This window comes from Festucalex cinctus, chromosome 15 (genome assembly GCF_051991245.1).
Source record: "Festucalex cinctus isolate MCC-2025b chromosome 15, RoL_Fcin_1.0, whole genome shotgun sequence".
NCBI lineage: Eukaryota > Metazoa > Chordata > Actinopteri > Syngnathiformes > Syngnathidae > Festucalex > Festucalex cinctus.
In genome coordinates this window covers 23,249,197-23,261,970 of record NC_135425.1, presented here as the reverse complement: position 1 = coordinate 23,261,970, position 12,774 = coordinate 23,249,197, and the positions used below count along the sequence as shown (strand labels likewise).

The 12,774-nt window shown below is 41.2% G+C and overlaps 1 protein-coding gene across 5 annotated transcripts in view; it reads left to right on the top strand.

Moving 5' to 3' along the window:
• mzt2b (mitotic spindle organizing protein 2B) overlaps positions 1–12,774 on the top strand; it is a 76,310-nt gene that overhangs the window by 47,067 nt on the left and 16,469 nt on the right. The window lies entirely within an intron of this gene.

Sequence of the window (12,774 nt, the reverse complement as noted above, 5' to 3'; positions counted from 1 at the left end):
TTGTATCTCTTTATAGTGGGCTGCTGGTGTATGAAATTACAATGAAACAAGACGAAATTTGATGAACTTGAATGTTTTCAAGGATGATGTGAATGATCAAAGCCTTTGTCATATTAAAATTTTTTTTTGATAACGTGTAGCAGTAAAAGAGTTAAGGGGACAGTCAGCCAACCAAATTTCTTAATAATAATATGTTGTATGGGCCCCACTAGTCCAAACATTGTGTTCTGATTGATATTGCATTTGTAGAATATGAGTTAAACAGCAAAAAAAACAAAAAACAAAAACAAAACAAAAAAAACGGCAGTCATTTTTATCCATCTCAGCGGGCGGCCATTTTGCCACTTGGTGTCGACTGGAAATGACATCACAGTTGGTCAGATAACGTGGCTCATATCATGGCTCAGCTTGCCAACATCACATGACCAAACTCAGAAAATTGAGCCGTGATTAGTCATTACCTGAGCAACTGTGATGTCATCTTCAGTCGACAGCAAGTGGCCAAATGGCCGCCTTCTGATATTGATGAAAACTGCTGGATTTTGCTGCTTATTCCACTAACACAATATTAATCGGAATGTCGTTTTTAGACTTAACGGGAGCACATAGAACTTTTTTTTTTATTGATTTGATCAAAACAGACAAATGAATATAGTGAACTTTTCATGTACTTTTAACAGTTGAGCCATTAAACTGTTTTAAAACATGATCTGTAATTCCAATAAAAGCATTTCCATTTATTGCGATGGCGATAAATTGGTTGGAAAGGGTTAAGGACTTCATTTCAATTTATCTGAATTCAATTGAACTTTTTAAAATGCATTCGTTGAGGTTTTTTTTTTCCCCTTGAGAAACACAAGAAGTCGTAAATGAATCCAAATGAAAGACAGCAGAATTTATTTATTTATTTATTTTTTTTATCCTCTTTTGCTCAACTTTTGTATGTTGTGCAACTTTTGTACATTTCTCCTCAGAAAACTTTGCACCATTTGAAAGTCCGTACTGCCAAATGGAGCACTTTTTTTTCGCGGCTGTTGCTTGCTACTCGTCATTCCGTCACTTTTTTTTTTTTTTTTTTTTTGCTCCCTCCCCTCGCGCCTTCCTCCTTTCTTTTCCCTCAGTTTTTCTAACCTGCTCCCTCCCTCCTTCCCTCCCTCTCTCGTTCTCTCTCTCTCTCTCTCTCGCCATTTCAGCTGCCTCGCTCTTATCTCGCTGTTGCCGTCCTCAGTAATTATTATTATGTGCTGCAGAGATAATTCGCAAGCCGTGAGGAGGGCGAGCGAGGGGGGGGGGCTAAAAAAAAAAAAAAAAAAAAAAAAAAAAAAAAAAAGGGATGAAAGAAACAGTGGCTGTGGCTTCCTGGGCTGTGCTTCTCTTATCTGACCTTGGGCAGAGCCACTTATTGTTAGGCAAATCGCATGTGCAGGAAAATGGAGTGGAGCGAGGTGCTAGCCGGGTGCAGGGAGGGAGGAAGAGGAGGAGGAGGAGGAGGCGGAGGAGGAGGAGATGGATGGAGAAGAAAGTATAGAGGGAGGAGGCGGCGATAGGGAAGGGGAAAAAAAAAGAGCGGGATGGAGGTGTGCAGGCAGGCAGGCAGGCAGCACTCAGGCAAAAGCAGATAGGGAAGGAGAAGAGGGAGGCGGGAGCAAGTTTGTTTGAAGAAGAAGAGCAGTGAAAGCAAGAAAATGGGCTAAAAAAAAAAAACATTTTTACAGCTTACCAAAAAAAAAAAAAAAAAAAAAAAAAAAAAGAACGAAGAGGTATCCCGTTGTCATTGCCCAGGGAGGTAGACAATGTCTGCAGTCATATCAAATCAATTGAGACGAGTCGTCTACGCTCGATTCTGCTTCCGAATTCATTTTTCAAGTCTTTAAAAAGTCTTACAGTGCATTTTAATACAATAGCCGCCCTTAATAAAAAAAAAAAAAAAAAAAAACACACTAAAACCTTAATAAATGGAACACGAAATACAACTCACGCCCTCACTAAATCAGATAAACAAATCGGTGACCCATTTGTAATGAGATATAACATCACTTTTCAGAAAAGAAAAGAAGACTTGCTCCACTAGCCTAATGCTAACACATAATGGGAGATGCTATAAACGAGCTAATGGAACTTAGCATCGATATCACAATAATTGCAAACCCTGAAACAACTTCTGTTTATACGTGGCTCGGGTGAAAAGCGTTCTAGTCTCCGAACAAGATGGTTGTTGGTTCGATCCTGACCCCTCTGTGACCATGCCGAGCCCGTCCTTGAGCAAGACATCGAAACCCCCAAGTTACTCCTAATGCTGCCTCATCAGTAAGTGAAGAAGTGTTTCTACTTTTGGAGTAGCTTGATAGTCAAACACGTCATCGATTAAAATAATAAAACTCGCCTATATTCTTTATCCTCCGCAAAGAAACAACAATCCTTTTCTGTTTCATCAGCAAGTCTATGTTTCTAGATGAATTATACTGCCCCCTGGTGTCGATTCATTGAATGATATGATGCTCAAACTGTGACTGTATGTTTTTATTAAGTGCCATACAGTATAGTGCTATTTTATTATTATAATAAAATGGGGCCTAACCAATTAATCACCTGATATTAACGTTTAAAATTTGCCTTTTGGGGGGAAGAGGCTGATTCTTGATGTTTTCTTTTTTTTCTTTTGTTTTCTTTTTTTATATATTAACACATTACAACATGACACAAAAATACCAACCCTCCCTAAATAAATAAATTAATTCATTAATAAATAAATAAGAATTGGCAAAAAAAAATATATCCCAATTTTTGGTGATTTTTTTTTCCCGTATTTTAAAACTGTCAGTTGTTCTGCCTGTAATTTATAACTTTATTTTTGTAAGTGTTAAGGGACCCAAAAATTGAGTTATTTTTATTTTATGCATTTTTTTTTTCAATGAATCGGCCGGTTATCAGAATTTTTCCGTTGCCAGATATCGGATTTGGCATCCACCTCAAAAAGTCTACATTGGTCAGGTCCTATTTATTTATTTTTTAAATAAATAATTTCTGGACCAATAAAGTGTAATTTGACATTTTCCTGCAGTGGTTGGGAATTGGTGGCATCCATTCTGATGTGATGCTTTATGGATATGTTATCAGACTGCACGGTGCCGCCGAATATTCCGTCCAAGTAGCCGTCCCGCTAACTCGCAGTCGCGCGCTTGTCCTTTGGACACGGCGCGCGAAACGTGAAGCGACAGCGAGTCATTAAATCAGCCGGCTAAGTGCACATTAAAAGGCAGTAGCGGTACTTCTGCCAGAGAATAGTCGAGTAATCTTTACAACTCTGAGCGAATAAACGCATCTGCGCAATCAACTTAATGGCGCGGGGTGCCTGATGTTCCTCGCCGAGGCTCGGTGCGTGGAAGTGGGGTGGGAGTGGGGGGCCGGGTTGGTGCGTGGAACGGGGGGAGGAATTGCCGTCCGGCGTCTGATGTGTGGCCTTTGCCGCCGTCGCCGTAGCTCAGCTCCTTTTAATTACAAAGCCATTCTGCAGCAACAACAGGCTGTCCTTCCGCCAGATTTAAAACCAGCCCAATAATTAATCCGCTTGTGCGTCCTTCCAGTGTGTATTTGCGTGTGTGAAATAGTTGAAATTTTCTTTCACTTGCTTATGTGAAAGAGGCCAAATATTCCAACTGGGAGTTTTTTGTTTTTTTTAAACGTTTTATGACAAATACAAACTATTTTCTATCGTTATTTCGTTGCGTTTGCGAGAGGAAATGACAAGATGACATTTCCCACTTGTAAATAAATATCACAGCCAGAAATATCTTCCCCTGTGGAAGACAATGTGACGAATTGTCAGAGAGAATTCATTTGACAATGTGTTCATCATTCGGGCCTCACAATATGTGATGCGAGTTTTGAAAATTCAACCCTGCAAGACAGTTTCAATATGAAATTTGGTAGATGTATTTATCACGACTAAATCTCAAGAAAAGCCTGAAAAGACGCTTGGGGTCTGTCGTTTTGATTTAAAGAGGCCATTCTAAACCTCATTTTGTCTAATTCCCAATTGTCCCAATCTTTTTCACAATTTAGCCCCCGGATCCAGTAGCGATATGAAATTTGGTCGACATACGTATTATGAGTAGGGATGTAACGATAAGCGCGATATCGTGATATCGTGATATTAAAACTGCCACAGTATCGTCGTCGTCATGCTCACGATATTTAAATGCAATACACCTGTTAAAAAAGTCAGGTTGATTTCCATTTGTGCAGTCTAGCACCCTATGGTGGCTAGTTTGTTTTTTTTCTTTAGTGCAATTTAATTTTCATTAGGGATGTTTTGGCCCTTCTATGTTTAAAATCTACATTAATTGTCAGATGAAGGGATAAAGTCAATATGTGGAGAAACCTCAATGTGTGCATGCATTAACAACATATAATAATAATAATAATAATAATAATAATAATAATAATAATAATATTTTTTACAATATTGCAACCTTTTTTAAATATGTAATATCTAATTATCGTATCGTGAGCTTCATATCGTGATTGGAAGCAGCCATTTTAGGTTCATTTTGGACATATTTAATATTGTGCCTGTTTTGACTGTGTTAAGGTACTGTAATGCCCTCACATGTGGGCAAGGCGAGCCACATTCGCCGATGCACTTGCAGCCATTTTTTTTTTTTTTTTTTTTTTTAATGAGACAGTTAACACACAAATATGAAATGAAAACACTCACAAGGAGCTGCTGCACTCGAGTACACGTAATAGTCCTAAGTCTGGATATATTTTCGGTGACGTTATTTCTCACTTTTCTGTTTTCTGGAAGGCAGCATTCGGGCCACGGAGACCCCAGGGTTGATGTCACCCCACCCCATAACCCTAGCTAGCATTAGCGCCCGCCTCCCTCAAACCCCCAAAAGAAGGGAGGGGGGTTTGCTGCCTGCTGCTCAATTGAGCTCCTTTAAGAGAGGAACAAACAAACAAAACATCTCGGGCTAATGAGGCCACCTCCAGGAAGACGGGCGCTGAAAGGGAGGCCTTGTGTACCGACGCGGGATTGAGCATTACGGGGAAGAAAGGGAGGCAAAGAGGAGGATTTGCGGGGATGAGCTGTGATCTGATGGAGTGGATTGAGTCGTCTGAGCCGCGTCCACTGAGGAGAAAATAAGGTTGAGGAGACAAAAACACGATCAGTGACTCGGGCCGTGATGACTTTTTTTTTTTTTTTTTCCCTTCGGCCAGGTCATTCTCACACAGCGGTGGCTGACCCGAGTGAGTGATGATCATCGGCTCTTCTTGGTGTGGCATTGTGCTTCATTTAGTCACTCACAGAAAAAGATTATTAAAGCAATAGCGGGTCTTTCAATACACTCGGCAGACACGTCATTAGGTACACCTGCCGCATCCAAATTTTGGCATTCCGCGAGATAATTCAATCTGCAGTCTTTATAAAAAGGACAGCTAGCGTTCAATTAACTGCGCTAATGTTAGCTGCTAAATGCTTTGACTCACATCTACATTTCCCTACGCTTAAGTGACATCGTTAGTGAAAACAGGAAACTACCATTTTACTAAACAACGCTAATGTTAGAAGCTACACCCTTTCGGCTAAAATCTATATCTCGACGCATGCAATCAACTGAATTAGCAACTTTGTACACTGTAATAAGAAATGGAAATTAGACATCAACTCTGAAATTGGAAAACTGATCGTTAAGTTGGCTATGCTAATGTTAGCCATTAGCCCCTTTCAGCCAACGTCTAAAAGTTGGCACATACAGGAAACTCCTGATTCATTTGAAAACGGGTCCCAAATATTGGAAGTCTTTGACCTGTTTGCCGTTTCCACGGCAACTGAAAAAGGATGCTCTTGGAAGAGAAAAAAAATGTCTTTTCATTAAATGACACTTAAATAAACTATACTGTTAGCCGCTAGCCCCCTTTTGGATAAGGTCCGTTTAACGTCTGTTACCGTTTCCACATCAATTCTCAAAACTGATTTACTGGGTCAACGCTGAAATTGGAGAATATAATTAAATACATAATGCTAATGTTAGCTAGGAATGCTAATTTAGCCTCTAGCTCCTTTTGGCTAACATCTAAATGTCAGCCCATACAGTCATTTGATTTAGCATTGTTGTGTATCTGAAAAGAGGTCTCAAAAATTGATGATTTTGGAAACAGCATTTTTCAACAAAACAGAAAACTTAGAGTTAACTAAACTATGCTAATGTTAGCCGCGGGTCTCTTTTTCTAATGCCTAAACAGTGTCACATGCAATCAACTGAATAAGCATCGTATATGTTTGAAAACAAGTTGATTTTTTTAATTTTATATTCAACACCACTATTGTTTCCGTGTCAACTGGGAAAAAGGTTTTGTTTCAAAACGGAGAACTGCCAGCTAACTGCTAATTTTTGCTGCTTGCCCCCTTAGCTTTATGTTTAAATATTAGCACCTGCAGTCAACTGAATTAACATCATTCTATGTTTAAAAAAAAAAAAAAAAAAAACATCTCAAAATTGGAACTTCAGTCCTTCAACTTTTACTTGTCACGTTTCACGTGTCAGTCTTGTTGTAATTGTCTTGAGAAAACACGCGAAAGAGGAGGTCAAAGGCAGTCAGGGATAAAACTTGGTGGGTTGTTTTAATCAAATACAAGTGGTGGAATAATTGTTTATGCCGCGGTATCTCCACTATCCACGGCTGCCAAGCTAATTAACCTCCTTCCGCGGTGGCGTTTTTATTTTTTATTATTTTTTTTCCTTCCCCCTATCCTTCTTCTTCTTTAATTCCTCACGACCGCTTCATCCCTCGTGGGTGAGAGGAGCCGTGCTGTTCTTTTTTTAGCTTGTAGCCTCTCGCACATCATTTAGTACTTTTTGCCTATTGGGAGCTTTTTTTTATTTTTAGGAATGGGAGCAGAATGTCAGCAGTACCGTTTCAGCTCGGTTTGCGGGATTTCTTTTTTTTTTTTTTTTACTGAAGCAGTGAGTGGAAAACTGAAAACCACGGCGTGTTGAGCGCGATGGAGGAGACAAAGAGAGCAGAACAGCTGCAACAATAAGACTTGCTGGGACTTGGTCAGGGAACCTGGGGGACAAGTGAAGAGAAAAGCGAGAGTAGAGAGCAACAACAAAAGACGACAACAGAAAAATGAACAACAACAACAACAACATCTGTTGGGGAAGCTGGGACTAGACAAGGAGAGAAGGGACAGCAAACAGCAGTGACACGAGACAGCAACAACACTCGCTGGAATCTAGTCGGTAACGTGGGAAGCCAGGCCGGGAATGGCGAGTTAGAAATACGAACAATTACTGTTGAAACCTCTCGTTGGAACCTGCAGCTAGACAAGGAAAGAAGGAAGAGCCAAAAGAAAAACCAAACAGCAACACCACCGGCTGGATTCTAGCACGTTAAACAAATGAAAAAGATGACGCAGGGCAGTGGGCTAGGCTAACGTTAGCATGTGCGTTTAAACCCTGTTCCGACACAGGATTTTGGGTGTCTTCGCGTGTTTTCGTGGACTTGGAAGGGTTGTCCCGCTCGCTTTCCCGGCCGTAATCATCTTAAAATGGGCTCGTTCCAAACCCCTTCATTGTGGAATGACTTCATTAATTAGCTGTTTCTGCCACAGGATAATGGCGAGAGCGTGCTAAATAGATTAGCCCCGGAACTTGATTTATCGCCGCCGCTTGGCGCACCCCCATCTACCAGTTTATCACTAACCCTCGACAACCCCCCCCCCCCCCCCCCCCCCCCCCCCCAAGGCACTTGTCAGTGGAGCTCAATGAAAAACCCACACGGGACCCATCAAAGGCTGCCAAGCTGATAAGGTAGAGAAAGTCAGAGTCTTGGGGGCGTCGTTTACACTGGACCGCTTTTAACTGAAAATTAAAAACACTGCTGTTTTGGTCACCTTTTTTTTTTTTTTTTTTTTAAACAAACTCCTATCAGAATGTCTTGTTACTTTTGTGTATTTTAGAACTTCAATGTAAAATAAAAAAAAAAAAAAAACGTGTTTAAGATGCGGTTTGTTTTCAATTTTGCTAACCAAAACAGCAGCACAAATAGCACTTTTTTTTTTTTTTTTTAAATAAACTATCAGAATGTCTTGTTACTTTTGTGTATTTTAGAACTTCAATGTAAAAAAAAAAAAGCCTGAACATAATGTGTTTAATGCTGTTTGTTTTCAATTTTGCTCACCAAAACAGCAGCACAAATAGCACCTTTTTTTTTTTTTAATAACTCCTATCAGAACGTCTTGTTACTTTTGTGTATTTTAGAACTTCAATGTAATTAAAAAAAAAAAAAAAGCCTGAACATAACATATTTAAGATGCTGTTTGTTTTCAATTTTGCTAACCAAAATAGCAGCACGAAAGGCTGTAAACATCCTGTGCGTATTGTAATTGCATTTTTTTTTTTTTTCATACGGAAAAAACGAAGATTATGTGTAAATCTCGAGGTCACAATGGTCCAAAACACTCTTTCTGTCATGTTTCCACAATTGCTTTTTCAAGATGATTGTGGGAGACCGGGTAAGAAAATGCTTCAAAATACAAGCGATTGTTGTCTCATGTAGGACACAGCTTATACCCTTCCCATAATATCCTGCAGCTAAGACATCTCCGAGGCCTGCAAACACTCAAACATTTACTCGCATGCTTTTGTGAGACTTTTTATAAAGTGTCATGAGCTGTGATGTTTCTCTTCGTGAGTCTTTTTTAAGGTTATAGGATGTGTAGGATGCAGCCCGTACTTGCCAGAAATCGCTGTTGCTTCCCACCACCTGAAAACGAAAATTACAGACAATCATGCTTTTGGTGGCTTTTTTTGGGGGGGGCTAAATTTAGCTAGCATATATGTTCCTCATCCAAAACAATTTTTGAATGTTGTCACATTTTGGACACACCCAATACGTGCCAGAAATCCCCTGAATCTATAAGCTCTCCTTGCCCTTTAAATCTTGTGTCTGCCAATACATACCAAGCAACACACAAAGGGGGGAGGTATGGTGGCTGTCAAGGCACAAAAAGAAATATTTTCAATCAGGTAGGTCAAATTTAGTTGTTCATGTTTATGCATGTTAGCGCTACTAAAACACAAAAGCCAAGAATTTGTCAGGTCTTTATATTTTTGTGGGGTGGATTGTAGAGCCATAGAAGTTGCCGGACTCAGTTGATTAATCAAGAAAGAGAAGCACAACTCTCCAATCACAGGCGGGGGCGGGTGGGGGGTTTTGACGTAAATCCCCTTGTTGCTCCAGCAGGGGCGTGAAAGCCACGAGGGGAGTCGGCTTTTGTGCGCACAAAGGCGACCCTAACGCGCTTTCAGCGCCACAACAAAATGAGAGCTCTGTTTTTTTTTTTGGTTGGGGTGGGGGGGGTCCCTCTCCTGCGCGTCCTGAAAAACAGCCAACAAGAGGTGCGAATAAGATGTCCATTCATCTCCCGAGTTTTCCACTAATTCCCCCGGCCGTCTCCTTTTCTTGGCCGCCAAACAACAAACATGAAAACAGTGGCGTGCGGGCGGCTTAGAGCCGACGTGTAATCCTCGCCACTTCTGACCCGCCGTCGCCGTGTAAGTCCCCGACCTCCCCATTGAGGCGGCGGGATGTGTGACTAAAGGACGGGTGACCCCTCCGCGCACACATTTGGACCCCCACACTCCAGGCCCTCCAAAGCGCTGAGCTGAGGAATTCAGGCGGCGCCTGAAAGGAACGGGAGTCTCTAAGTAGGGCCGGGCCCCGATCGTGTTTCTTTTCTCCCACCATTTAATTCGTCTTTAGAGGCCATCTCGTTAACACGATCTTCTCTGGCAGTAAAGAAGAACCCGAGAACACCCACCCCACCGCCATCCAAGATCCACCCCCTCCAACTCCTCAGCCCTCCCGCCGACGTGCCCGACTTCAAAGGTCCCCGCCAAGCGCGCAAAAGAAAGTCACCTCTTTCTTCCATTCAGCCTGCTCTCGCTCGCCTCTTCCCCAAAGCGGCGGCCCAGAAATCATCTCACTTTCTGCCGCTGCTTTGCATTTGAAAAAGGACGTAATTAGCCAGAGGCTGCGTGCGGGGAGTGGTGGGGGGTGTGGGGGGCGGTTTAGTAGGGTGCGAGGCCAAGCGGGCCCCGAGCTGGCCCTTTTCCTCCCTTCCTTGTATGATGTGAGAGGGTCAGGCTCGCACCTGTCCTCACCTTCTAACTCAAAACTCGAAATTGGCCGGTTCCCATCGCGGTTTTGCGAGTCCAAATTCGCACACTGAATAGCAGAACTAAGAATCACAGATTTGTACGTTCTTGCGATGGTCCCGAGACGATTCGCTGGGCTGGACGCACGTACACCAGGAAGTAACAAGTCCAGGCAAGCTAGTTGCTCTTTACACCACACCAGCTAGCTGGAGTTTCAGTTGGCTTGCAGAGTTGCACCTAAAGGCCTATACACCAATCCGACGTTGACACATCGCGTTGAAAAATTACGTAAATACACACCGCACCGACTATTACGTAACTTCAGCGCATGCGCGAGAAGTACCGTATTGTCCGCACTATAAGGCGCACCTTCAATGAATGACATATTTTCAAACTTTTTCCATATATAAGGCGCTACAGTAGAGGGTGGGGTTACGTTATGCATCCATTAGATGGTGCTGCGCTAAAGGGAATGTTTTGCATGTCATGTTTAGACTAGTGGGGGGCGTATAGAACATTATTACTGTTTAAAAAAAAATGTTTGACTTGACTTCCTCTTTAAATCAAATCAAAATACATTAGACATTTTTTTTTTTTTAAACAAAACATTTACATATTCTCAAAAGTACACTTTCGACATTGGTGGTGTCATTCATTTTTTTCTCTTTTTCTTTTTTTTTTTTTTTTTTTTTTAAGGGTGCAGTTCTTCCCCAACAATGTCACAAAGAAAATCCTATCACGGTTATCCCGGGCGCACTGTGTTTCATTCGCCGCGCCGGCGGTGTCGCTTTCCATTCCTTCGCCTCGGTGTGCGCGACGGCGTATTTCAATAATCTACACGCGTGTCGCCCGAAGGCGCAGCTAGGCTGAGCTGGAGCGTATCGAAAGGTGCGGTGTAATCCTGGAATATGCAGAGTGGCGAGGAAAACTCATTCTCTCCTCACGCCCATCGGGATCTTAAGCCCCCCTCCCTGATGCAGCTGATAGGGATCCCTTATCTCCGCCACACAGAAATATCCACACACACACATGCACCATGAGCACTTTTTGCACACAGCTGCTTCATGATACACACACACGCAGGCAATCTCTCACGAAGCGTTTTTTTTTTTTTTTTTTCCTTCTTCTTTTTTCCTGACAGCGGGAGGTGCAGACGTTCGATCACTCGATTGTTGGCGCACCCCCTTTCTCGTTTATCCTCATTTAAGCCTTCAGGTCACCTGATCACTCGGGGAGCTAATGTGCTGTGATGTTTACATACGCACGGCGGTCTCGCCGACCTTTCGGGACGTTGCGTTGGATTCGTTCGGCCAAACCCGCCTGATATCGTTTGTGTACATAAGTGCGGAAATAATGCGCGCACTCTGTATATGTTGTATTTGTGTGACAAAGAACGGTAGCGCAAATTCCGGGTTTACGGTCCCAAAGTTTGGCCGATGTTTTTGTTTTGGCCTGCTTCCCGTTTATTGTTGATGTAATGTAAATGTCAGCCACTAGATGGCGACACACTATGATTCTTACTGCGTTAATTTGACTGAAGAAGAAGAGCGAAAACAGGAAGTGCAGTATTTGAGCTCAGCCTCATTTTTGCTGAAGATTGTTGAAAATCAACTGCTCTTTAATCCTGCTTTTTACGTCTACAGAACACATAGAGGGACTGATACACTGTCACAGTTTGTAAAATGTTTTCCATTGCTCCTTCTCAGTTTGTGTTAAAGACAAGGAAGCTTTATTTAAAAAGCACATTTCATACATGGAGCTACAAAGTGTGTTCACTCAACCAACACTTAAAATCATTAACAAACTGAACAACTGAAGACATTAGCGGAGCAAAGAGAACCAGAATAGCTTCTTAAAATTAAAATTACTAAAAGAATGTATGTGGACGACATTTAAGCACATTTGCAACCAAAAGATATAAAGATATTTAAAAGGACAGGAAAAAAAATAAATCCAAGTAGTCTCCGGAAATTACTAAAAGACTGTCGAGTGAAATTGATTTAGAAAATGCTTAAGAAACATCAAAAGATTGAGAAAATGTGTAGTTTTTAATCTGAATTTAAAAGCATTTCTAAGAATTCACTTCTGATTTTCTCCATTTGCATGCAGCATAACAGCTAAAAGCTGCTTCACCATGTTTGCTTTCAAACCTGGGCTCCTGGGCTAGCTGAGTCTACAGGCCCACTGTGTGTGCTTGTAGTATTTTTCACGTCTTACAATATCTTTTTAAAAATGTAAAAGATGTTCCTCCAAAAATTCAGAATATATTTTTTTGTTTTGATCTAACAGTTTTGTATTTTTCATGTAATATAAACGTATTTGTTTTGCATTTGAAACTGTTTTTGTAATGTGTTGTAAAGATTTTTGTTACCTGTTTTTCAAATGGGTTTACATTTTTTTCCCATCTAATGTGCATGTTTACACAATTTTTCTCTAATACTATTTCATTTATTCATGTTATAGGGTTGTATTTTTTTTTCATATTTTTTACATTTGTAATATTGATGTATTTTTAATGGAATTTTCCTGTAGAACTTTTCTAACAAATATTTTTGTCCTTTGTCATTTCCCCCTCTCACATTTATATTCAGTTCACATTGTTTTC